At 44.2% G+C, this 26,712-nt stretch overlaps 1 protein-coding gene across 1 annotated transcript in view; it reads right to left on the bottom strand.

Moving 5' to 3' along the window:
- Positions 1–26,712, bottom strand: part of PIGG (phosphatidylinositol glycan anchor biosynthesis class G (EMM blood group)) — a 268,780-nt gene that overhangs the window by 29,062 nt on the left and 213,006 nt on the right. The window contains exons 16-17 of the transcript XR_012904572.1: positions 23,354–23,459; positions 19,909–19,959 (exon numbers count right to left, since the gene is read on the bottom strand). The gene's annotated coding sequence lies outside the window, so the exon portion shown is untranslated. The remainder of the gene's footprint in view (positions 1–19,908; positions 19,960–23,353; positions 23,460–26,712) is intronic.

Here is a 26,712-nt window from a genome sequence, read left to right as displayed (position 1 = left end):
AGAGGCATTGCGCGCAACACACACCCCTTGCCTGCACAATTCCTCCAGCGGCTCCCGTTTTGCTGAGGGGAATGATGTGTAGCATCCCTCCATAACGCAGCATCTTCCTCCCTGCACACCCGGCTGGCTCTCCTAGTGGGGTGCTGAGAACCATGACTCTGCCTATTCCCCTACCCAGCGTTTAGATCCAAATAGCCCTCGTCTGAATGTGCAAACAATGCGGAGTGAGGAAAGGGGAACTTTCTGCTGGCCTCCTGCCCCTTTGCGCTGCTGTCGCGCTAACCACAATCCAGTTTTCAGAAGGGTGGGTGTTAAAGGCTACGGCCCTGGGGCAGATAAATTGGCAGACTGGCACAGAGGTCAGAGAGGGCTGGATGGGGCCCTAAAAACATAACCTGGATCACGTGCACTCAGAATACATTTTCAGAGAGATAAAATCCTCAGAACACTTTAAAAATACCTTTTAGGTTTGGGCATTTCCCAGATTTTAAATGATCCCAAACTTCTCCCTCAGAAAACGGCGTGTACTTGCTTTTCTCACATCTTTACTCTCTGAACTTCATTTCTATTTTAGGCACGATTTCTCTTCTCTTAACTAATTGCTCCCAATTTACATCCGCCACTTCCCGATGCATTTTGTTAGACGTGTCTGCCACATCTGCACCACACACAAAATTATCCACAATGCTACAGCCTCAACTTTGCCAGATGGGTGATGTTTAGAGGGATGTCTTGAACGTTTTCTGCATTAGACCCAAGCAAACGCAATTTAGCCTCAAGAGTGCGATGTTTGGCAAATGTACTGCAGGTTGTTATGGAGAAGCAAAATTAAGTTTAAAATAGAAAACTCCACGCTGTGCTTTATACTCATCTATCACAATATTTTCAAAAGAGCTCCCGTGTAAATAGAATGTGCACCAGCTACTGAAATATCGTATTTTCTATCTATAAACCGATGAAAAGATTTAAATACCAGTTGGGACCTAATAATATGATGATTTAGTCTCATCTCCTGCACGACACAGGACATAATATTTCACACAAAAGGCCTTGCATCAGTTCCATCGTTTAGGTGCATCTGATTTTGGTTTGAAGATGACTCCGGGGATAAAGAATCCATCATGTTCCATAATATAAGTGTATATAGAATTTCATGATCTGGAGAGACAGGCATGAAAGTGGGCAGAAAAGAAACACTTTTTGGAGGCGGGGGGTGTGAAAGCAAAAGAGAATGTTAACCTACACTGAGATTTACACCTGGGATCAGGAATAATGTACCTGTTAACTGACCTTCAGAAAAGAAGTCATTGGAAGAGAATTGCATAAGAATTTTTTAAATATCACACACACTTTGCAAAGGTTTGTGTGCCCACTGACGACAAATGCCTCAGCTTTTGCTGCTAATTGTCCATTGTCTGCCGAGGACTTGTGGATCTCTGAGAGAAAAATCACTTTTTGCTTCATGTCTATTTTTCATTGACTTTATTGCTCACAAACAATTTGGCTTTCCTTGCCTACCATCCTCATGGTCACACGCTGCCCATGCTGCTGCTCATAGTAACACTCTGTGTGAGCCTTTTCATCAGCAACTTTAGCATGCTCTCAAATCAAAGGCACCCATCAAAGAGCAGCAGCACCTGCATTTTTATATCAATATAAATACATAAACACAGATCAGTATCTTATTTCCCAAGAGGGATGTTCCTCTAAAGTTATTTCCAATCACTCTGTCTATACAGGCTTCCTTCCTGCCCTGTATGGCTCCCGAAAGCAACTGACGTGTCCCTGAGGCTCCTGGGGACAAGGGAAGATGACTCCATGTGCTGCCTTCACCCGCAGGTGCCGCGCCCCCACAGCTCCCATTGGCTGCAGTTCCAGACCAATGGGAGTTGGGAGGGCAGTGCCTGCAGGTAAGGGCAGCTCACAGAGTTTCCCTGATCACCACAAGCCAGTGTTTGCAGCTCTAGCCCAGCCAGAAGAAACCAATGCTCAGGGCTTCTATCAAGGGCCAGATCCAGCCCACAGGCCGGAAGTGCTCCACCCCTGCTATAAAAGATATATTAGCCAATAATTTTCAGTTGTTACCCAATTCTAATATGAAATAACACTGGTCTCAATACCCCAGGAAGTCCCCATTATTTGCCTGTTTCCACTCTCCCACTGTGCTGTTTTTCTTCACTTAATCAGTTTCCATAGGAACATGGGAAGTGCCATATGGAATCAGACTGTGATGGGCTGGACTAGGCCTCAATGTCCCCTGGAACTGCCAGGCCCCATCCCAGCAGGAGGAGCAGAGAAGAGGTCCTCCAGACACTATAGAGTGGCTGTCTCTGAGGCAGCCAATCAGGACTCAGCAGAGGGGTATAAAAGAAGCTGCAGGGCTGAGGCTTGGCAGTTCCCTTCAGGAGCTTGACCCAGCAAGGTCTATACCCTGACTGGGAGATCAGCACTACGGCTAGCTCCCAGTGTAAGCTGAACCTAGATCTGGGTAAGACCCAGACCCAGTGGACAAAGACTAGCCACAAGAAGAGACTTACTAGCACCATGGACAGGGCTAGTCAGGCCCTGGTTCCAGGACTTTGAGGACAACCAGGCAAGGACCAGGCACAGGACACTTGGCCACAGTAGGGTGCTGACCAGCGGGTGGACCTGTTACACAGACCCAATGTCTGTCCACTCCCATATCCTATGTCTGACAGTAGCCAAGGCCAGACACCCGACAAGAAAGCCTACCCTGAAGAGAAATAGAATTATTTGCCCATCACACAAGTCTTTCTTCCTTGACTTATCCCTCTTTATTCCACATAGAAGGCAAGGCCTTCACTAGGTTTTCCCTCTTTGATAAACTCTTGCTGCCATCTAAGCTTCTGCCTGCCTCCTTCTCAGAGCTTTTTACTCTACTTCAGGTGTGTGTTTTCATATTGCCCTCTGGTCAACCTCATGCTCTGTACCCCCTGAGGATTTCAGTCTAATGCTCTTCCTGTTCTGGTCATTTTCATTCCAAAACTTCCTCTCCCGTCTGTTTCTGTTTGGTCTTTCTCCAAATCACCTCATTTGCGATTTTCCTCACCACCTGATACTAAGGATTTGTTTCAGGAAGCTGTTTGTGAAAAGTAGGAGGGTACGTAGTAGCATCTAAAACTCCCCACGTTTTAGCTCCTTTCCCTCCTTAGGGGAAGCTTGTTTTCCTAATCTTCTTGCTTCCTAATAGTCAAGGACAAGGTGCCGCCTTTTGCAACTAGTTACTGAGGCTTTAGGAAGGAAGTAGTTAATAATCCTTGAAGGATCTTGTTAGCATCATAGGAAGGATCATCTTCCTCTCTGCTAGAAAGTTGAGATACCTACAATTACTGGGAATAGGAAAATGCAGATAAAAGCAGCTCTTGCTGACTGACATTCTTTGTAATCAGGGCAGCTTCCCCCTGGATTCTGACTGACATGACGTGCCGAACACACCTTGTCCCTACTGGTGTGCTGAACACACCCCGTCCCTACTGCACCCTCCTGCTGATGCCACAGCCCTGGCCCACTTTCACTGTTTGACAAAACTACTTTGCCCCCCCATGCTGAAGTGCCCAATCGGGGACTAAGACGGGATGGCCAAATGGTCTCGGGACGGTACAGGTGAGAATAGTTTGTATACATGCTCTGTTCCGTTCAGCTTTGCCCTAGTTGTACAGATCTGCACGCTCCCTCATGCTTCTCTGGCCAGTTGGGATGTTGAAGACTTGGGGATGGCTGCTTTGCTCCACTGTTGTTAGCGTACACCTGCCAACCCACACAGAGATGTGGAAACCCCTACTCCTCCCTTCTTGCACTGGGGAAAGATGTGACAATGACAAATCACTGCTGGGTGTGAGAAACTGAGAATTACAAAAAAACCCTCATGGCTCCTCAAGGTGATATGATAATGATATGAAATGGATGTGTCAGAAATAGAATACACCTACTGAAAATGAATATCTGTTCAAAAATACGAGTTCTTGGCAGCAAACGAAAGCCCGCACAGTGTAAGCTGAGGGAGTGCTAATAAATCTGTAATTGTTCCAGGGGCGATAACCATTTCAGTGCCAAGAACTTGTTCCAGGAACATGATTATTCTGAAATACATATTTGCATTCTCTTATCAATCTGTGCACTTTTCTGAGCAAGCCACCATGTGAGAAGGCACCACTCAATAACCCTGATTTAGCAAAGAATGAGGCTGCTCACGTGCTGAAAGTTAAGCATGTTTTGAATTGGGTCTGCAAGAAAGCCCTTTGACTTAAATCCCCTGGGGTGGAAAGTTGTCTAAAATCGTCAGGCCCAAAAGGAAGCGATCAACGGCTCGATGGCTGGTTGGTGGTCGGTATCAAGTGGAGTGCCCCAAGGATCGGTTCTTGGACCGGTTTTGTTCAATATTTTTATTAATAACCTGGATGAGGGGATGGATTGCACCCTCAGCAAGTTTGCGGATGACACTAAGCTAGGGGGAGAGGTAGATATGCTGGAGGGCAGGGAGAGGGTCCAGAGTGACCTGGACAGATTAGAGGATTGGGCCAAAAGAAATCTGATGAGGTTCAACAAGGACAAGTGTAGAGTCCTGCACTTGGGACGGAAGAATCCCAAGCATTGTTACAGGCAGGGGACCAAATGGCTATGCAGCAGTTCAGTAGGAAAGGACCTGGGGATGATAGTGGATGAGAAGCTGGATATGAATCAACAGGGTGCCCTTGTAGCCAAGAAGGCTAACGGTATATTGGGATGCATTAGTGGGAGCACTGCCAGCAGATTTAGGGAAGTGATTATTCCCCTTTATTCAGCAGCGGTGAGGCCACATCTGGAATATTTGCGTCCAATTCTGGGCCCCCCATTGTACAAAGGATGTGGACGCACTGGAGAGGGTCCAGCAGAGGACAACCAAAATGATACAGGGTCTGGAGCACATGACCTACGAGGAGAGGCTGAAGAATTTGGGTTTGTTTAGTCTGCAGAAGGGAAGAGTGAGGGAGGATTTGAGAGCAGCTTTCAACTCCCTGAAGGGGGGTTCCAAAGAGGATGGAGAGAGGCTGTTCTCAGGAGTGACAGATGACAGAGCGAGAACCAATGGTCTCAAGTTGCAATGGGAGAGGTCTAGGTTGGATATTAAGAAAAGCTATTTCCCTAGGTGGGTGGGGAAGCGCTGGGATGGGTTCCCTAGGGAGGGGTGGAATCTCCATCCCTAGAGGTGTTTAAATCCCGGCTTAACAAAGCCCTGGCTGGGATGATTCAGTTGGGGTTGGTCCTGCTTTGAGCAGAGGGTTGGACTCAACCTCCCAAGTTCTCTTTCCAACCTAGGATTGTATGGAACTACTCAGGCTGAATGTTACCTTATATAAAGGAATTACATGGTACATCTAAGAACAGAGGCCCAGATGCTCAAAGGCATTGGGCACCAAACTCTCACTGAAATGAGGGGACTAAACCTGGAAAGCAGTGACTTTGAAGATTTAAGGATCACACTGGACAAAACTCAATGTGAGCTCCCAGTGCAATGCTGGGGCGGCGGGGGGGGGGGGGGGGGAATGAGATCCTTGAATGTATAAACAGGAGCATGGTGAGTAAGAGTAGGAAAAGGATTTTACGTGTCTACAGCACTGGGGAGACCAATACTGCATCCAGTTCGGGTGTCTTCTTATTTAAAAGGATGTTGAAAAATTGGAATAGGAAAGGAACCACAAAAGTGATTTGAGAGTCTGGAGAAAATGCTTAATAATGAGTGAGAGAGAGAGAGAAATCAATCTCTTTAGCATATCAGAAAATAGGATCAAGAGATGACTTGATTATGGTGTGTAAGTACTTTCACAGGGAGAAAACACAGGAACTAAAGACTCTTTCATGTACCAGTGAAAGCCATAACAAGACTCAGTCCCTGGAAGTTAAAAACAGGCACATTCCAATTAGAACTTGGGCACAATTTTTAATCAACAGTGAGGCTGGTTAAATAATGGAACAAAGAACTAAGGGAAGAGATGGAATCTCCATCTGTCAGAGTTTCCAGTCCAAGACTGCATGCCTTTCTAAAAATGCTTTAGCTGAACACAAAAGCTATTGAACTCAATACAAAGATACTTGGAAGAAATTCTCTGGCCTGCATTTTTCAGGAGGGTAGACTAGGTGACCCTTTCTGGCTTTAAAAAGAAAAAAAAACCCTATGAACCTAACCCTTAATAAGTACGTATCACAACTTTCTTCCTCACATTAAATTAAAATTCAGTTTTTTAAATTAATGCAATTTGGGTCCATGTAAAATCTGTGAAACTGTTAGATTGCAGCTTTCAGTGAGGTGGAAATTATTTATAAATCCCTCTAGTGACACACACACTGCCGGGAATTTATATAGGCAGCAAGATAACTGTAAACAAACATTTGTACTGTAGAGCTACAACAGATCTCACTGTACATAAAACATTTTAAACAGAGGTCATGGGAGTTTATAGGAGCTAACCAAAAGATTTAAGGGACTGGCATTCCATTGCTCACCTGTTGTACATATTCCTGTTCAAACCAGGAGCCACATAAAAGTCACAGCAAAACTTTTTTTCCAACATTTTCAGTGAATTGCATTTCTAAAAATGGCACAGAACTACAGTACATTCTCTAATTTACACAGTTCAAAGTCCATAGCAGTTAATTGTTTCCCAAATCCTAGTCAGTTTATAGTAATTAAAACAATGAGTGTAGCCATCCCACGTATTCTAGGCGCAGACTGAATATTTTCAGCAGCAACAGATAAATTCAAATAGTACAGGTGTTTGGTTTTCTTAGGCCAAATCTACACTAAAGAGGAAGGTGGAATCAAGATACACAACTCCAGCTACATTAATTGCAGAAGCAAGAGCAGTGGATTCGGCCGGGGATGCCCTCTGAGTTTGATTTAGCGGGTCTTCACTAGATCCAGTAAATCAAACTTCAGAAGATCGATCACAGCAGCGTTGATCTTCCTTTTAGTGAAGACATAGCCTTAGTCTTCCAAAAGCCTTAGTGCAGTAACTGTGCCAAATTCCAGCTAGGGTGGTTATACTCTGTCAATCTTCATGTAGGTTCAGTTCGACACAGGATTATTCTCCATCGCTTGTTGTCAACTTTCACGTGAGATTACTATGCGTTGTTACACAGCTATCTCACTCTGCCCCAGAGGTGGCTGCATCTCACTGGTAGGTGAAGTGATGTATATAACTAGAGATGGAAATAAGTTCTATCTCCAAGTCTTGTCTAGCTCCAAAGTTACATCGGTTCAACTAAAGGTATGATATAAAATAGTTTCTAATAAATTCAATAAGGGTTTGAGATGTGATCTAGAGTAAAAAAAAAAATCTCTGAATTGGAAGGAAACCTTTGCTCTGTTTAATGTTCAAATACTGTGCAGGTGATTTAGTTCAAGTGTGTAACATTAACTTTATTTTTTGTCAATCTAGTGTGTGTGTTTCTGTGGAAACAGGAACCGAGAGAAGAACGCTGGCTCTTAGCTTTTGGTTTGCTCCTGTCTCCATGGATACCGTGGCCTCACTGGTGAAAATAAGGATAAGGGATTTTAAATAATGATTTTCTGAAAGCTTCCCTCTACCTTAATTGTGCCTTTGTGATCTTTATTGTCACAGAAAGAAATGCAACAAAATTACAAGCCGAGAGCTTCCAGCCCATGTTATTATTTCCCGGTGAATACAAACAGCAACTCTAGCCAGCTTCTTCCCTAATCAGACTGTGCTGTGACACACTTGGGACTATCTCCAAGAATTTCCCAATTCATTTGTCCCTTAACAACTGATTAAGAACAACTCCAGTGTTTTACACTCTGGGCTGGGAGTCTGCCCCTTGTTCTTCTGCCATTTGCTAAGTCTGGTGCAGCTGCTTAATCCTAAACGACCTCTGAAATGTTCCACCCCACCGCTACCTCCTGCGTTGTCCTCTTGTAAAGGCATTCTCCAGGCTGCTAAAATGCTGGCAGCGTGATGTTGCTGGGTACAGCTAGTGTCTTTAGGGTTAATTTTCAAAGGACAACTCTGCATAGCAGTACACTTGGCAGCATCAGGAGGGGTATTTCATATCATCGTGCATAAGCAAGACCCGTTTGGCCGAGGCAATGCCAGATAATTCAAAACAATTCCTAAAAATTACTTAGCCATAAATGCACAGTCATCCAGATTAGCTGCTAAAATGCCTTCTGAATCCAAGGAAATAATAGAATGAGGGCTTCTATGATGAATTCAATGAGCTAAGGCACTTTGTATCCATAAATGGCTCTATTAATGATGATTATTATTACACCTAAGAACCCCAGTCATGGCCCAGACCCACCGAACTGACTGTACAAACACAGAACAGAAATATGGTCCAAACTTAACAAGCTTAAGTGTAAGATGAAAGACAGATGGATACAAACAGGACGGGGGGAACCACTAGGTCACATTTAAGCAGTATCAGTTCCATACATGTGGCTGGGAAGAGAAAAAGAGGCAAAGCCTCACCCGACTGGCTGAAACAAACCTTTCAGGACAAGAATGCAACTTATTCTGTGGCTGACATTCTGGGCTGTGTCTTTTGCTAGTGCAACCCAGGGCATGCTGGGTAAGAGTAGCTTTCAGTATTAAATGACTGTTAACTGCCAAAATCCATATCAGTTTTGCTTCTGTAGTCAACAAGGGGAAGGCAGCTTCACTGGAGATGCCAGGGTAAAATCAAAGCAGACAAACTAAGAGCATCTCTGTGAGAACACTGAAAGGAGCCTCATGACTGGGGCAGATTAAAGACATGAGGGGCTCTGGGTTGTATGGAAAATGGGGGCCCTAGCTACCCCACCACCTTCCTTGAGGGAGCTGAGAACACAGACTCCTCCAAGGGGCCCCTTGCTCTGACACGTCTGATCCCCTTGGCATCTGGGGCAGCACGAAGCAGAGACCCGGGTACTTAAGAGATTCTCTGTGGGTGTGACGGGAGCTGTACCTTTAGTGCTAACAATGGCCAAGCAGTTCATGGCTGCATGCTCTCAGGGTATGTCTACACTGCAGCTAGACCGCTGGGGCTGGCCCATGCCAGCCGACTCAGGCTCACGAAGCCCAGGCAAAAGAGCTATTTAATAGCAGTGTTGACATTCAGGCGGAGGTGGCAAATCCAAGTTCTGGACCCATCCCACTTGGCAGGTTCCTAGAACCTGGGGTTCAGCCCAAGGTGAAATGCCCTCACCACAATTAAGCGGCCCTTTGCCCCAGCCTGCACCAGCTGACACAGGCCCAGGATGGAGTTTTAATTACAACGTAGACAACCCGAAAGCATGCCTGGCAGGTTTAAGAACAACACTCCCCTGATCTCCTTTTACCACCCACAGGTAAATATTTGAATGACACCTCAAAAGGAGATCTTCCAGGACATACCTACCTCAGACTCTTTCTCTGCATCATCGCAGGAGATGTTGCTCCCTTGTCTAGACTACACTGAAGTTTCGAAAGAGGATATGCAAATTCCCACGGAATTTGCATATCTTCTTCCAATCTCACTTTCGAAAGCAGAGCTTTCGAAAGTGAAAGTAGTCTGGAGGTGGGGGTTTTTGGCAACCCTCCCTTTTCAAAAAGCCACTCTTCCTCAAAAAATGAGGTTTACACAGCTTTTCAAAAAAGGGGGGAGGGTTGCCGAAAAAAATGCGTCCCGACTACTTCCACTTTCAAATGTGAGAGCGGAAGAAGATACGCAAATTCCAGCGGAATTTGCATATCCTCTTTCAAAACTTCAGTGTAGTCTAGACGAGCCCACAGAGTTGCAGTACAACTGCCACTAAATGCCCTGCCTGACCCTTCAGGGGCAAGCAAAGAGAAGCTGTATTGCATGAGTCATCCAAATTGACTTCCCTTCCTCTCCTGCTTTCACACTGTTGCCAACACTTCCCTAGTACTCCATTCTGCATCAGGTGTGCGTGCTTGTTAGAGTGCAGTCGGCTGCCTTTCATTGTCACCCTGGCAGAAAACCTAATTGTTTCCCCATGGGTAGCACCTGGTTCAGATGTTGTTTTTAGTAAACACACAGATTGTTTGGGAAATTCATTCGGATTTATATATTCTGCTGGGAACAGAGAGGCGAACACTTCCCCCCCTCTAATACTTCCTCCAGATGGGAGTGAAGCTGGAATTCAGCTTTAGGACAAATTTTGGAGGATGCCCCTTGATTACAGACTGAACCTGACTGTGCATTGATAACCTCACCTGTTGACATCCTTTTATGATACTCAACATGGTGGGTACTGGAGATGAGCCATATCACAGAAGGTAGCGCAAACATTTACTCCCATCATCACAATTTTTTCTGGTGCCTCTATCATGCACCTTTCTCTCTGTCTCAGGTTGTATCTTCAAGAAATATCTTCAGGGTTTTATGTCTAACACCACTTTTCTGTGTCTCACCAGATTCTGTCACTTTAAATTACTCAGGAAGATTAAAAATACGTTTCCTTCTGTCTCCTTTCCGCAAAGCAGTGGCTAAAAAAGAATCACTTAATTCAGGCTGGAAAAAAAAAAGTTCTCTTTTGTCGCTCTTCCTCCCACAGCCAGCAGTGAAATAAGACTCCATGCACCCTTTCAAAATTCACATGTGCTGGGATACTCTAGGACCACATCTTTGCACACTCATACATAGTGCTGCTGCGGGGGCAGGCAGGCAGGCAGGCTAGTGGCTGTAATAAAGAGCAATTTGTGCTGAAACTCACTGTCTACTATTCAGCTTCCAGGTAGTCTCCCACAGAAATCTCTTTGAGAGCACCGAGTGGCTGACAACAGCCCATGAGCAGAGCACATGGCCAATCTGGGTTTGGATCAGAATCCAAAGCGCCACAGGTCCAAGGGGGGCATCAGATGCAAAGTTCCAGTGCTGGCTCCTTCTACAACCAGCCCTGAGCTGTGAAGTTCAAGGCCTCGATTTAGATGAAGACTCCCCTCAAAACAGATGGGAAGAGAGCAGATGGTGGACCGGGCTTTGGGCTCATCTTCAGGGCAATGTACCTGGGACAGACCAAGGTGATGTCTTCCCTCCTTTCATGGAGGAGAAAACAAACACTGACTCAGACACAGCAGCCCTTTGCTCTGTTCACCAGCTTACTGTTGTCATTATTGGTCACTGAACCCGTCTGTCCAAAGGTGCCAGGTGCCTGGCTGTAAGGCAAACGGCTGCTCAGTGGTGGCAGGACACTGATGGGTCCGTTTTCCTCTCTCAACATTAATTCTCCCTCCTCCCCCCAATATATCCAGAGTGCAGCCTTGCCCTTTAGGTGCCCTTGCTACGGGCCACTCTCAGGTCACTGTAATGCCCCCTCCATTCTGTTCCTGTTGCTCTGCCCTTGAGTACCTATGCCACTGGCCAACTTTCAACTTACTAGTCAGCGCTGGATTTCCCCAAGAGCTCAGTTTCTCTTTGAAGTGGCCTGCTTTTCCACAAGAGCGCAAGGTCCCTTGGGAGTTGCTGGATGCTGAGCTCTCTGGAAGAATCTGTCCCTCGATATACTAATGTCCACAAGATGTCTCACAAGGATCATGGCATGACATTTCCACTGGCTCTTCTGTGAGCAATGCAGTCGACGCTGAATCGTTCTGAAGAACTTGGCCAGAACATTTTCTAAGGGTTAGAACTATCCACCTCACTAGCAAGAGTGGAGCATCAAGACTAAGGCCTTGTCTCCACAATGCAGCAGATTGACACTGAAGTAATCAATCTACCAGCTGGTGACTTATCGCATCTGCTTAGACATGACAAATCAATCTCCAAGCACTGTCCCGTCGACTCCAGTATTTCACCAGGATGAGAAGGGTAACCAGAGACTATGGAAGAATAGCCACCACAGACCTTACCAGGTGGAAGACACCATAGTAGGTATGTTGGCTTCAGCAATGCTATTTGTGTAGCTGAAGTTGTATAGGGTAGACAAGGTGGTAATGGGAAATGCTGTTCTGGGACATGGCACTGGATTGTCTTAGTTACCATAAAATTAGTCAATAAAGAAGAGTTTCTGTTTGGGGGAAAAAACCTTCATATCCATAAAAATTCCAAATTTCAGTCCCAGACGTTATTACGGTTTCATTTGCTATAGCTTGGAATTTCTAGTATGACCAATAAAAAGAAATCTGTAGATGCCATTTTAAAATCTATTTTCTCTTGAACTAACCTAATGCATGGCTACTAGAAATCCTTTTGCATATTTCAGATTTTCTCTCTCTAGATTTAGAGGCCTGAGATGGGATGAGGGCTTGGGCAGGATGAGCAGGCAGAGGGATAGTAGGAATAAATAAGAGTAGAGTCAGCATTATTCAGAGACTTGAAGGGAACAATTAGTAACTTGAACAGGATAAGAAGAAATGATAGCAGGGAATGGCATGTCCAGAGCAACAGAGAAGGGACATGACCACCTTTTGGGGTAGATTGCACTTGCAGCTGGTGAGGTGAGAGATGAACAAGGAACAGAAAATGGTTTTAGCAAGAGCGAGGGAGGAGAAAGATGTTATAGAGGGAGAAGTGACAACTTTGGAAAAGGTGTTGAAATATGTAACTATTTTCCTTGGCCACTTGATCTGCTAATCCATTTAATTAAGTATTTTCAATAAAACCTCCGTTGTGATTATACATGTCAATGGTATGCACACACTTTGAATATTTTAGGTTATATATAACAACTGGCATAAAAAACAAACAAGAATAATACCACAAATCTAAACTAGTAATTTATCTACCGAAATCAGTTGGAGATTAGAGGTAAATTTAACTGGAAACCTAGGGTTAACTATTTTTTAAATAACCAGCATATGTGCATATGTTTGTGCACACTCACTCACAGAAAAAACAGACAACGCTATATCTTACGGACATTAAAGAGCACTCAAGTTGCAAAGTCACGTGCTCAGCAGTTAGGAAATGCCTGAATTAACACTGCCTGTTCAAAACTGTATTAGATTTGTCTATGAAAAGCACCTTGGAGAATCCACAATGCAACTAACATATAGGAATTGCATGAGTGTTCACTACATTGAGCTATCGTGACATTAGTGTAAACGTGGCCAAAGACTTCTCACTACGTCACTTACAGTTCTCTCCCTTCTAGGGAACTCAAAATCTGCAAGTATGATTCAGCATAGACATCACCCATTCCTCTGTGAGAGCTACTAGGCAACGGCTTGGCCATGGTCCAACTTCTCTCCCACTTGGAGAGCCCAACATCCCTTCTCGTTGCCTGCTTCTCTCCAACTGAGTGGGCCTCTTCTTTTAAAGCCCTTCCCTGGAAACCTGCCTTCTGCTCCACTTGTCTTAATTTAGGCTGATTATGCCTTCAGGAAGCCATTAACCTCTGCCTTGCATGGAGGCCCTGGAGCTCATACGGGCAAGTGATAAGCAACCATAATACTAGCATCATTGGGTTTTTCCAAAGGCTTATAACTTGGCCAAATGTGGGCAGATTTTCACTGGAATGCACTAAGGCACATCCTCACAGAAAGACACCCCCCCCCCCCCCCCCGCTCACCTCCACCCCCAAATTTCAAGTCAGTGCTCCACAGCTTGGGTGTATGAGAGCTATTCAAAGAAAGGTCAACGTATTTTTTTAACACGAGCAAATTAGTATGTTTTTCCTCTAGCCTCATTCCTGGTAATGGTTGAACCATTTTGACTGAAATTAACAATCAGAGGATCAGCTTGGAACACTGCAGCCCAAATGGTTAAAGTTTGGCAAAGTTATAAGCAACTGAAAACAGGGTCTTAGAATGGAAAGTGTCAGTCAGCATTAAAAGGGGGAGCTACTAGCATTACCTAGAATATATTCAGCCCAGCAGAGCCTCTGACCTAAACCAGAGAAAAGCAGAATACCCACAAGAGACCAGAAAGGACTTCACTATGCAGCTTCTATGTGCATGGGAAGTACTTAGCCCTGGTCAACACTAAGATTTTATTTTGGAATAACCCCCCTTAAAATCGAATTTATAAGTGGAGTGTCCACACTACCAAGCCTGTTATTTTGTAATAACGAGCTGCTTAATTCAAAATCTGTACTCCTGCTTTTCATCAAGAGTAATGCTAATTCCAAAATAGTTATTTCAAATTAACAGTAGTGTGCCGCTATTTCAAAATAACTACTCCCCAGAGTAATTCCAACTAATTACTCCCCAGTGCTTTGTGGGGCTCGAAGTCTGAAGTGGCATGTCTACATTAACAGAGCCTGCCTTGGACCAATTTCAGGGCTTCCCCATAGTGTGGACACACTAGTTTGATTTTGTTAAATTGGGAGTTATTAAGTTGAATTTAGTACTTTCAAAATATTTTCCTAGTGTAGACATGGCCTTAGATATCATTGTGGGATACCCTATAGAAAATCCTAAAACAGGATCCAGAATAACAACAAAAATGACAGGTATGAAAATGGAAAACACCATCAAGCAAGTATATATATACATGACCCTGATCCTGCAACCAATATTCATGTAAGTAATCCTTACGCACACAAGTAGTTCCACTGACTTCAATGGGATTATTTGCCTGCGGCTTACTTATTTTAGTAAGATCTGTGTCATTAACATCTCTGGTCAAATAAATCAAATATGAAACAGAAATCCACTGTGAAAACTGCACTTCAAACCCAAGGACTATAAACTTCCCAAATCATCAGCTTTTCCCCTTTCAGAAATACAAGCCAGATTCTCAACAGGTGTCAATCGGGGTAACTCTGGTGACTTCAGAAGAGCTGTACCAAGTTACACCAGCTGAGAATCTGGTCCTATTCTTTCTCGGCTCACCCGCTTATTCATTTCATTTCACTATTTAGTAATAGTCTATTTATCTGTTGTATTCCAGTGTCTTGAGATAGTTCTCTGAGCAACTGCAGATGCTTTCAACAAACACTCCCTTGCAGGATTATTAGAACCTGCAGTTGACCCCAAATTTTCTCAAACTGAAATCAGAGTGTTGTTAGGGATGTTGCTAGGGAGAACCATGTTTATTCTTCTGCTAAACTCTTAACAACACTTAAGCATCTAGTATCCCCTTGTTCAAAACGGTCGCTTTTAATCATTCTAACATAAGGCAGATTCTCTTATTGCAACCATTCTTCTATCTCACATCAAAGCAGACTGAAAAGATATTTTGTTGTATAAAATGAAGTGTAATTACAAGTGTTTTTTTCCCCAATGTTGCATCAAATATTCTCCCATCTCGTTGTTAGAATGTCAATATCGCCCGTTTAAAGCTAGCAACACTTGGACTACATTCATGAACGTGATCTGTTCATTTCCTCAGAATATTCTAGCAAACAAGGCAAGAATATTAGCAGAATCAATTCTAAGCAAATACTGAAACATGCATAAGGGAAAGATCCTTCTGAGCTCAGAATTGCAAACATTTGCACTGAAGCCTGATTCTAAGAATTCAAGGGACCAGAGACATACAATACAATACACTCTATGTAACCAATCCAATCCAGCCAACACAGGTCTAATTTTTAATATCAGCTACTTATAATGAACAACTTACAGGCCAATAATAATTCACAGAGGATTATTTGGCAAATAATTGTCAATAACAAATTGAAAATAAAAAATTAAGCTGCTTGCAGACAATTCATAACATAATTTTTTGTTATAAACAATTTGCCCAAGTTCCCACTCCTCCACTCCAGCAACCCTGATGTGTTTACTATGTTAAAACAGATTGACACCGTCAAAAAAAATACAAATATTGGACATAATCAAAACCTTACAAAAATATGAACATTTCTTTAAAGTTAGCAGCTGGTCCTAATGTTCTGTGGTGTATTAACTGAATAGTTGCATTATAGAGTATGGTACAATTGATTTGGGGTGAAATTATTTTGTCTCACTTAATGAAATTGTCTAAATCAATGTTTTAGTAACATTGGAGATTGCTTTGTTCTGTTCTGCCTTGAGAAAATTGTTCTGTCATGTAAAAAAAGTTTGCTTTTGAAATCATTGTACTGTTCTGTATATAAATAAGATATCAATGAAAAGTAAATAAAAATGCCAGCAAATGACAAAAAAGGAGTTAAAAAAGGTAAGCTATCAGCTTCACCATCCTGAGACCCTAGACAAAGAGTGCAAATTGAAAACCCTACTGTAGAAAAGGCTTCCACGTCCTAAATCAAAACCTATTTAACAAATTTAAAATAGTTGTAAAAACAAAATAGTACTAATAAAAGAACTTTGAAAACAAGCAGTTTGTAATTAACAATTCAGGCATGACACAGCAAAGTCTGTAAGCTTACAGAAGGATTTGTTGCTATAAAAATGGGTGAAAGCCAAGGGGTTGGGGTTGTTTTGCAACAACAATGGAACTTTGGGAGCATTCGGTAGAGACTCAGATTCCGTACTTGTGTTTGGTCTAGCTGTGTTTGGAGGGGGGTTGAGTGTACACGTATGCTCGTTTCTAGTCTCTACTTTGTGCAATACCCAAAATTCATCATGTTTTTATAAGCATAACAAGAGCCATTCTCAGGTTTAGATATTTCTCATGCTGTTGACTTTGTAAATGGACTTCTCTAGTGGCTATTCATTTGTTCAGATGAGTTTATAATGGGATGGCATCCACTTCTCATGAGCGCCCTGCTACCAGGGCGAGTGTCTCCACCTCTTTCGGTCTGTGGTGACCTGTCCAGCACTTTCTCTGGTGGTTTCTAGTGACGCAGCCCTCCAGCCATGTCACACATCGTCTGACCGGGACACCACTCGAAAAGACCCCCTCTGGGGTCTTAGTGTAACCAAGTCTTTAATAGCTCCTGGCCCAGGGACAGGGGGATGCCCCTAGGACTTTCTCCCTGAAGACTCGTTGCCGACTCTGGTCTGTTCTGGCTCCAGCTGGGCCTCTTAAACCCTAGAAGGGGAATCTGAACTATTGTCCCTGTCTAGTTGTAACCAGTTCCCCAGTGGTTTCCGGGGTAAGGTCCTGGGCCCACTACTTGAGTCCCAGCCCATGGGACCTAAGAATAGCAGCCACGTATGCCCGTGTCTCTTTAGCTCAAGTGATTTCCATTCCCTCTGTCAATTCCCCATGGCACCAACCTCGGAGGATGCTTCACCCCGACCCCCAGGATGTTCTACTTTCAGGCACAGCAGCCAGCTAAGCCACTCTTCCTGTAGGCAATACTGAGCTCTCCATGGTGCTGAAGCTGTTCAGCCCACTACAAGCACTATCTTCTCAGGCACCAAGCAGAAACTAACTCTGGGCTGCACTGCAGCTTCTTTCATACCAGCCTGCAATCTGCTGATTGGCTAGCCCCTTGCAGGCTCCCCTCCTGATTGGCTGGATCCCATGCAGCCTCTCTAGGCTGCTTGGAGGACTTAGCTCCACTACTCTTTTCCTGGGAAGGATATAGCAGGAGGCCTCTGAGCTTAGTTCACACCATCACAACATTATTTCAATGAAAGGCATGAATAACTTGTGTTGTTATGACCATGTTACACCACAAACCAAAACAACAACATATAAATAAGCCACATGGGCACAGAGTGGGTCCCAAATAACCAAGTCAACTAAATACACGCAAACAAGCCAGGCCTAGCTATACACACATGGTTGGTTTGGCTGGCTTGTGTCTGTTTCTAAAACACAGAACATAGTGAGCACCTCTAGAGCACTCACCATTTTGGTGCACTCAACAAATCATACTCCTGAAACTGAATAAAGTTCATTATAGAAATGGAAACACACTATGCTTCTGCATCATTCTCCTATTAGAGCTCCACTGTTAGATACGATGGAAAGGTGCTTGCCTTTCCAGAGAGACATTCATGAACCTGGCGCCAGAATTTGACATTGGCAATTATAAAATGGGACTAAATTCTTCCTTAAATTACACACGTGTAATTCCCATTGATTTCAGCCAGAGTTTTGCATGCATATCTTAGAGAAAAACAGAACCTCTCATGGACCATTAACCTACATTTTATTGTGTATTGCAATGAGCACTACGAGCACCCCTTGGCTGCAGAGACATTTTGCCGAGAAGGTGTGGTAGCTATGGAGGAAGGAGCATACCCTTGTACCTGCCTTCACACAGCCCACAGTCCTATTTCCATAGGACAAGGGTGATTTGTTCCCTCTGTGCTGTGCTCTGAAGGGAACCTATCGTGCAATAACTTCAGCAACATGGGTTGGCACCATCCAGCTGTTTCGTGAGGTAATTTCTTCATGTGTGTTGTTTCTACTGAAATATTCACTGGGTTCTGGCAACATGTTTGTGATGGTCTAACTACAAAGCTGAAAAAGGATTCTGTTACAACAGCTGCTCTGGGCGTTCCGGGACTTACGGATGGCTTAGCGCTTATTGTGCTAAGTTTGAGAACCAAAGTGTGCAGTTGGCTTTGGATGTGGCTGAACCTCAGAAACAGTAACACTGGGAATCATAATGTCTGCAAGTATCTAATTTTAATCAGATTACAAACAACGAGAAGCCTGAAGCACCTGTCTCTCACACTGTTTATCTGGAGTTCCAAATGGAAGACACCTCTCAGGATTTGACCTTCCTGATTTGGAAGGATGGTCTACTGGTTTGCATCCCAGCTGAGGGCTTGGGGGAGCTGGGCTCAATTCTCTGCTATACCACAGACTTCCTTGGGCAAGTCACACAGCTTATCCCTGCCTCAGTTTACAAATGGAGATAAGTGCATTTTGCCAGCTCACAAGGGCGCGATGAGGATAAATGCAGCAGATATTGTGTGGCTTTCTGATACTGAGATAATGAGGTTTATATAGAATCACAGAAATGTAGGCCTGGAAGGTGCAAAGACACCACAACCTCTCTTGGAAGTCTAGCCAGAACTTAACTAAACTTATAATTAGTTTTTTCCTAATATCTAACTTAAAACTCCCTTGCTGCAGATTAAGCCCACTGCTTTTTGTCCTGCCTTCAGTGACCATGGAGAATAATTGATCCTTGTCTTCTTTATAACAGTCCTTAACTGATTTGAAGATTTACCAGGTCCCCATTCAGTCTTCTGTTCTCATGACTAAACATACCCGGTGATTTTTTTAATTTTTCCTCATAGATCTGTTTTTTCGAAAACTTTTATCCGATTTGTCCAAATTTTTCCTAAAGTGTGGGAATTTGGCACAGGACTCTAGCTGAAGCTTCACCTATCTCAGTGGATGGAGACGTGGGAGACAGGAAAAAACCCCACCCCTCAGATTTATAGCTCTATATGCACAAGAATGAGTTGTGCACAAATACCTCACAATGTAGTCCATGCATTTTCTTATGGTTGACTTCAGTAGGTGCCAATTTTGTTGGCACTTGTGATGTCAGAGGAAAGTGAACATTTTAAAAGCCATATGTCATATGGTATTAGAAGAGGTTACATGGTTATGAGTTAAGGTGGAAGGATGTGTGGCTGAGGCTCTGGCCTGGGACTTGGGAGCCGTCAGCTCTACTCTTGGTTCTACCCAAGACTTCATGTATGACTTTGGGCATATTACGAAAGTCCTGATTTGGCAATGTACGGAAGTGCAAGCATATCTGAAGGAATTCTTCCCTAACACCTCGAGATGAGCTGGGGGTGGGGAAGCCAGAAGTGGATTGTATTTGCATAGACACTTCAACTCTGAGTAGGGAATGAGCAGACAGATCTGTATTGCCAAAGTGATTTGTTTTGGGTTAAAACTGATATTAGCATTGAGTGCTGGGGTAATGAAATGTTATGCTACTTACTGTATGAATAAAGGGCAGCAGGACTGTCCTTTGAATGCCCTGATGAAGTCAGGATGTCAATAATTTTTTCAAAAAAACCTTTGGTTTAGAAAAATGTCAATTTTTCAACCAAAAACTTTCTTCATTAAGCAGTTTCTGACCATCTGTACTATTCAGAATGACCGTACTGACAATTCTAATGCACTCTAATTGTCACCTGTATCATCACACACACTAACCTGGTTCATCCTTCTTCTGTCCTTCATTGTGATGCTGTCTCTCCATTTGCTCTAAATGAAGCCAAAGAAATATGCACGTTGAGCAAACAGTCAAAGAGAGAGCGGTTTCCCTACTGACATGTTAGCAGTTTTCAAAGTAGAGCATGAAAATGCACCAGCGTGTCCTCTCGGAGAAGAAATGACAGTATTTAAAAGCGAGCAGCAGGTCTTTGTTGGAACTGTGTCTACTGCAGCTGTGCCAAGCAGTGTGGGACATGTCTTTTTATCCCAGAGTACACTGTGGACATTCTACAATACACTTGGCAAACCACAGCATCTGTGATGGTCGTAAGCATTCCATGAATATTGTACAGCAGCAGTTTAACTAAAAAACAGCCTGATGTGTGCGTTGGCTAAGTCAGCTGGAGGAGGGCTTGGGGGGTGCCACTCCCTGGAGGAGGTCTGTGAGCAGGTGAATGGGTTTGGCTTCTTCTACAGCACGTTACAGACCTGAGCTATTGAGCAGTCCTTGCTTCCCTGGGAGGTAACTCAGTATTAAACCCATTGCCGGGGTGCAAAATGAGGCACAGAGGTCAAGGGGAAAATGTTGACATGTGAACTGCCTCTAGTCCTGCAGCTCCTTTTGTAGCCCCTTCTGGCTCCTGATTGGCTGGTTCCTCCACAGCCACTCTAGCTGCCTGGATGACTTCTCTATGACCCTTTTGGCCTTAAGGCCTAGCCCCATTACAAGTATCTAAATGAAAGCCTCCCCGAGAAGGCACTAGGAGCAGGAGGAGCATCATCATGTTGAAAACGAGGGTCTATGTGACTTGACAGAGACAGAGTGACTGCATGTGTGTCCAAACTGGGATGAGAGCCTAGCTCTCAGTCTCCTGGAGAATGCTATCACACATGCTGATTCTCCAGCCACTTGGCTCCCCCTCTCCCCCACATTTTGTGGGTGGACGTCACCCGGGCTGCTCAGGTCCTGGTATGGAAAAGGCATCGATTTACTTGTATTACTGCCTTACTCATGTCCCTTCCAGTCCTGGGGACTCCTTATTCTGGAATCCCGGAAGCTATCGGAACACATGGGAAGGCAAGTTTCTTACAATCTAACTATTAAACTCACTCATCTTGCTTCAAAACAATAGGAGGTAGGGATGTAAATAATCATTTAATTAGTTAACAGGTTAAACGACTGTTAAACGTTAACAGGTTAAACGACTGGTAACATTTAACCAGCTAACCATCTGCCCAGCCTGGATCACTCCGGCCTGGCTGGGGTGCGGGAATCCTGCTGGCCTGCCCAGCCCGAGTTGGACTGGCTGGGGTCGGGGCCCCGAGCTTCCCTGAGTGGCAGCTGTGTGTACTATAATCCAACACCTGGGATGCACTGGCTCTAGGTGCCAGCCCAGCTCCCAGGGAGCCAGCTGTATAAGCCTCTGCAAAGCCTGCAGTGCAGGGAGGAAGCCAGCTCTCAAGGAGCAGGGCTGGCAGCCAGGAGACAGCTCCCTACCCTGGAAGATGTAATTGTCAAGTCAATAGGTGCAGAAATCGTCTCCCCACTACATGGCTGCAGCTGGAAGGGTTCAGCAAGTTCCACTCCACCGTGGCAGTACCAGAAACAAAACCAGCATAAAACTAGACCTGCCCAATCAACCACCGATAGATCAATCTCAGAGCATCGATCCCCGCAGCAGTGTCACTGTAGCCAGAGATGGCTCTTTGATAGCAATACAAAATATGTGACCCATGGGTTTTCCAGGCTCATTCATATCTTCTCTAAAACAAGGTGAGAGGAATGGCGTATGGGGTAGGTATAAAGTTATCTGGGGATTTTATTACTGTGGAGATGCTTCATCCCAGAGTTTGCATTCACTGTAAAAACACACAAAGAAAGCAAGAGGGAAACCAGGCCCCAGAGGTAGAGTGAGAAAGAAACACAATGGAGCTGTCACTACCAGGGCCTCTTTTGTTTTGTTTTAAATCTCTGTCTCTGGTATGGCAAACAGCAGCACAAATATGCAACCAAGAGGAAGAAGCTAGAAGAAGAGGGATTCCTCTTCCTTTCCAGTGGATTCCCTGGCAGTATCCTTATCATCAAGCAGAATAGCTGCTACAACTCCTCACTCATCACAGAGGAATCTACCTGTCAAGAGGCTAAGGACAGGAAGAAGAGACATTTTTTTTCTGTTTCTGACAAGCAAGTTGCACATTCCCTAGATAAGCCAACCACACTACTGTCTGCAAAGCAACAGAAATGATCCCTCTTGATCTCCAGCCATAGCCCATTAATGGAAGCATATTCAGCCATGCGACTTCCTTTGAGGCAGAAAATGTTTCCCCCTATTGCTTTCCAGCTCATGCATAACTTAGTGAGTACAATGAGAGATGCTTAGAGAGAAGCAGAGGAAAACATTGCAAATTTAACACTGATGTGTGCAAGCAGCCAAATGCTTGCCTGTCTCTTCTTTTCTTCCTCTACTAGCAAACTGAGTGAGTGTTGAGTCTCGGGGAAGTGATTGTTAGCACAATTCCTAGGCTTGGCAACCCCACCACTGAGACACTGGCTTTAACACACACAGCAAAGATCTGTGCTTCAAACTGTACATTTCACCCACCACAGACATGGCTGAGGACATCTACTAGCAGCTGGAACGTTTGCTCCATGTCCTGGCTACATCTATACTGCCATGGAATGTCAACCTCAGGTATACAACGTAACGTTCCTGGAATCAACGTACCTTAGGTTGAGTTACTACATGCTCTATCCCACAGGGGGTTTAATGGGAGAAAACCTCCCATCAACTTATCTTACTTCTCTCAGCCAGGGTCAACTGGAGAGTGACCTGCAGTTGATTTGGAAGGTCTTTACTAGACCTGCTAAATCAACCACCGATGGCTCAATCTCAGCGCATCGATCCCTGAGGTAGTGTAAATGTAGCCAGAGATTACTCTTTGGCAGTAATACAAAAGGTGTAACCCAGAGATTCCAGGCTCAGTCATATCTACCTTTTCATCTACTTTCTTAATTAGCTCATATAAATTTTACCCAAGTAGGGGAAAATTAGAGTGACTGTCATGGATGGGAATACGCTCCCACATTAACTATGTGACTAAAGCTTTTGCGATTTTTGCCCCAACCCATCCTAGTTTAAGAAAAGCTCCCAGAGCACTGGTTCATTCAGGGTCTAACTACTGCCTACTACACAGTCATGGTTAGAAGGCCGAAGTAACATATGCCCCAAAAGTAAAGACTTGAAAGAAAATATAGAGCCCTCAGGTCTAATCCTGAATCCATCTATTGCATAGGTGAATGGACAATCATTCCCAGAAGTCTAAGTGAAATGCCATGTGCAACAGAAACCCACACCATGCTGAGTGCATGCTCTCCACAAATGCACATGCAAATTATCAGCTTGTGCGAATCTTGCTGAGGAAGTAGGGGAGGGACCGGCTTTACCTTTGCATGCCGATTAGCACCATTTTGCTTGTTGGCAAATACGTCCCCTTCCATGAGTATTCTCCTGGGAACCACCTTTTTCCTTGCCACGCACGCGAGCGAAAGCCTTTGAAATCACAAAGCAAATAAACAGCAGTTGAGGGCGTGTTGGTTATTATGCGGAGGCCACATTCGCATTTAAGGCAAAACGTAACACATCCTTCTCAAACCCCACTTGAATTCCTCACACATTAATTATATTTTGTCATGCTCAGATCCCAGACTCAGAGACATCACCGCTCCGAAGGGGCTTTTGGAGAGCGAATCCTTTAATCCGCGTCTCTTATTAGCAGAGGAAACTTCCTGCTCTTTTCTCTCAGTGCCTTTTTAACTACATGTGATGAAAATATAGCTGAGCATAGGAGGCAATATGCCCAGGATTTTATATATTATATATATATATATATATATGGCTTCTAGGATATAAATTGGGCATTCCCTCCTAGAATGGGTCATTTATCATCAAGTAACTGAATAATTCCCTCCCATAGTAAAATCCAATGGACAGGAGGAAATGACTGCAGAGAACACCCTTCCCCCACACACAACATCCTTCTAGCAGGAGGGGAAAAGGCATGAGATTCCCCTGGCTTCAACCAGTAAAGATCAGAGGACTTGACCAGATCTGCACTCATAAACCAGGCAGGCTTCATTACCTAAGCATCTCCTGCACCGTGAAGCTAACAGCTATGAACCACGAGGGCCGATAGAGGCCCCCATTTTTCACTATTACTCCTTGTTGTATCATTTAACAGGTACATGCATTGGGTATCTGAAAAAAACAATTGATTGATGTAGGCTTTGTTTTATTATGCAGGAAGTCAGACTAGATGATGCAGATAGACCCTTCTGGACTTACTATCTCTGGGTGTCATGTCCATGTGTTTTACAGTGTATTTTTCGTGTAGCTGACTTTTGTGGTTTCTGGCCTTCTGGTACGCACAAAAGAGTACACTTTAGAAAACCTGCATAATGCACATCTAAAATTGGTGGAGTGTCACTCATCAAACAAAGCATACCCTCTGCTTATCCATGTGATTTAAAAGTTTAGAAGATAGCTCAAGACTTGAACCCATGCCCTGCTGGTTCCTAATCCCAAAAAGCAGGGCCTAATTATCTGTGAAAATTAACACACACCCTAGGAAAACACTGCTGTGCACCATCCTGAAGAGAAGTGCACCCAAGAGAACTTTCTAGTTGAAGAACATGCCTGGGTGAGATTCAAGAGGCAGCAAATACTCACTGTGCATGTGTTATACAAGAATGATGGGAAAGCGGCCCATGTCTTTGTGGACTCTGCCACGGTGTTTGACAGCATGTGGCACAAGCCTCTTTATGAAGCCTGCAGCTAGGCAGAGTCAATGAAAAATCTAAGGAGGTCGGTACAAAATCTCGACTGGAGCATGACAGCTTCAGTGATTATCAGCATGAGCAAAGCAACTGATGTAACTTGGGGACACATGGCGAACAAGGCTATTCTTCAACCGTTATTCTGAAGAAGAGTCACCGATGAAAACCTACAGGAGCACATATCCATTACTGGGTGAAAAATTAGTCATCTGTGCTTTGCCAATGATATTGACTTGACCGGGGCATCACAAGAAGAGATGTAAAAATGGCTAGATGGAGTTGTCATAGAAGCAGAGACGTTGGGTCTAAAGATATCACACAAAAAGACAAAGATATAAAATGTCTATAGAAAGAGTGAAGATATTTCCACCCATATCTAAGGAGGCATTTTAGTGTACTGAGATACATAGGGGGTACAACAACGAATGCTAAATATCACGTAAGCCAGGTTTACACTAGACCCATCAGCTGGGCTTAAGGTACACAACTCCAGTTACACAGAATACATAGCTGGAAATGGCTTAGCTTAAGCAGAGCTTGGCGGCGTCCCCATAGAGGGAGGCCAATGAGAGCAAACGCTCCCATCAGCTTCCCTTACTCCTTGCAAGAGCAGCAGTACTGGATGCTAGCAGGCGTGCCCTCTGAGTTTGATTTAGCGGGTCTTAACTAGACTCACTAAATCAAATGCTGGACAATGGATCACGGCAGTGTCAATCTTCCATCTAGTTAAGACATGGCCTTAGAGATCTGACATAGAAGCAGACGTTTGACTGCTGTTCTAGCAATACTCAGCTGCATTTGGAGAAGGAAAGGAATTACCATGAAGTGTAAAATGAAATATGTGCCTGAGAGTCATAGATGCTAAGGAAACAGGACATTAAGAGACTTTCTGCCTTCAAATTGCTTCACACATGACTACGAAGGAGGTTAATACTCAAATTTATGGCACACGTGACTGGATCGTGGACATCAAGACCACCAAAGAACACTTGAGTCTAAGGAACACGTGGGCTGGACAAGTGGAGGAGGATTGCCAGAGCAAGCTTTGCAGAGCCTGGCGCCAGGGGACATGCTCAGTTCAGTTTTGCTCTAAGGGAGTACGTTTGCATGGAAGTGTGGAAGGGTTGGCTGACTCTTGAGTGGCCTGTCTGGGGCCAATTAAATCCAAGAAATATTTCTTACCTGTCCTCAAGGGCCTATAACCATGTCTGCCCACACACAACAGTCCACACTGAGCACTGGGGTCTTCTCCTACAGCCAGGGCTCTTGTGCTGTCGCAGTCTGTTCTCACGGCCCATCCTCCCAGCTCCTCCAGCTGACACAGACTTCTAGGTCCCAAATGTCTAGACCCAAACTTCATTGCAGCCTCCTGCTGCTCTTTACCAGGCAATCACCCTGATCTTTCACAGGTGTGACTCAATCTATAATCAGATCCCCTCCCTCCCCACATGCCAGCCCTTAAGGGCAGAGTTAAGGTTACATCGGCAACCTTTGCTGAGATGTCACCTTACTTTTGAGCATTTAACTGTGCAACCTTAACTTGGTCTTCACAGAAATGTAGCTAGAGGCAAGCCGAAGTTTTAAAAAGAAGGTGCTTCTCTCTAAGTGTTTTCAAACTCTGCAGGCCCACCACAAATTGGCAGTAATCGTGCCTAAATTCTGCACTCAGGAGCTATTTCACCAGACACTTGCAGAAGAATTTATTCTGTGCACATCAGGAGGTGCTGAGAGTCTTAGGCACTGGATAACTATTAAGGTACTTTGATAATACAAAAAATAAATAAGATGCATCAGAATGAAGCGCTCCTTGGAGAATCTCCCAAATTCACAGCAGGCTCTCCACCCCCTTTACACCTACAGTACTCTATTCAATATGAATCTAAGTTAACCGCATGCAAAGCCGCTGTCATTAGTTGTATGCCTTAGCACTGCATCTGAGTGCAAATGAAGAGCAGAATTAGGTCCTTAAT

Source organism: Pelodiscus sinensis, chromosome 6, assembly GCF_049634645.1.
Source record: "Pelodiscus sinensis isolate JC-2024 chromosome 6, ASM4963464v1, whole genome shotgun sequence".
Lineage (NCBI taxonomy): Eukaryota > Metazoa > Chordata > Testudines > Trionychidae > Pelodiscus > Pelodiscus sinensis.
The sequence above is the reverse complement of the archived record's forward strand: the minus strand, read 5'-3'. Positions and strand labels throughout refer to the sequence as shown.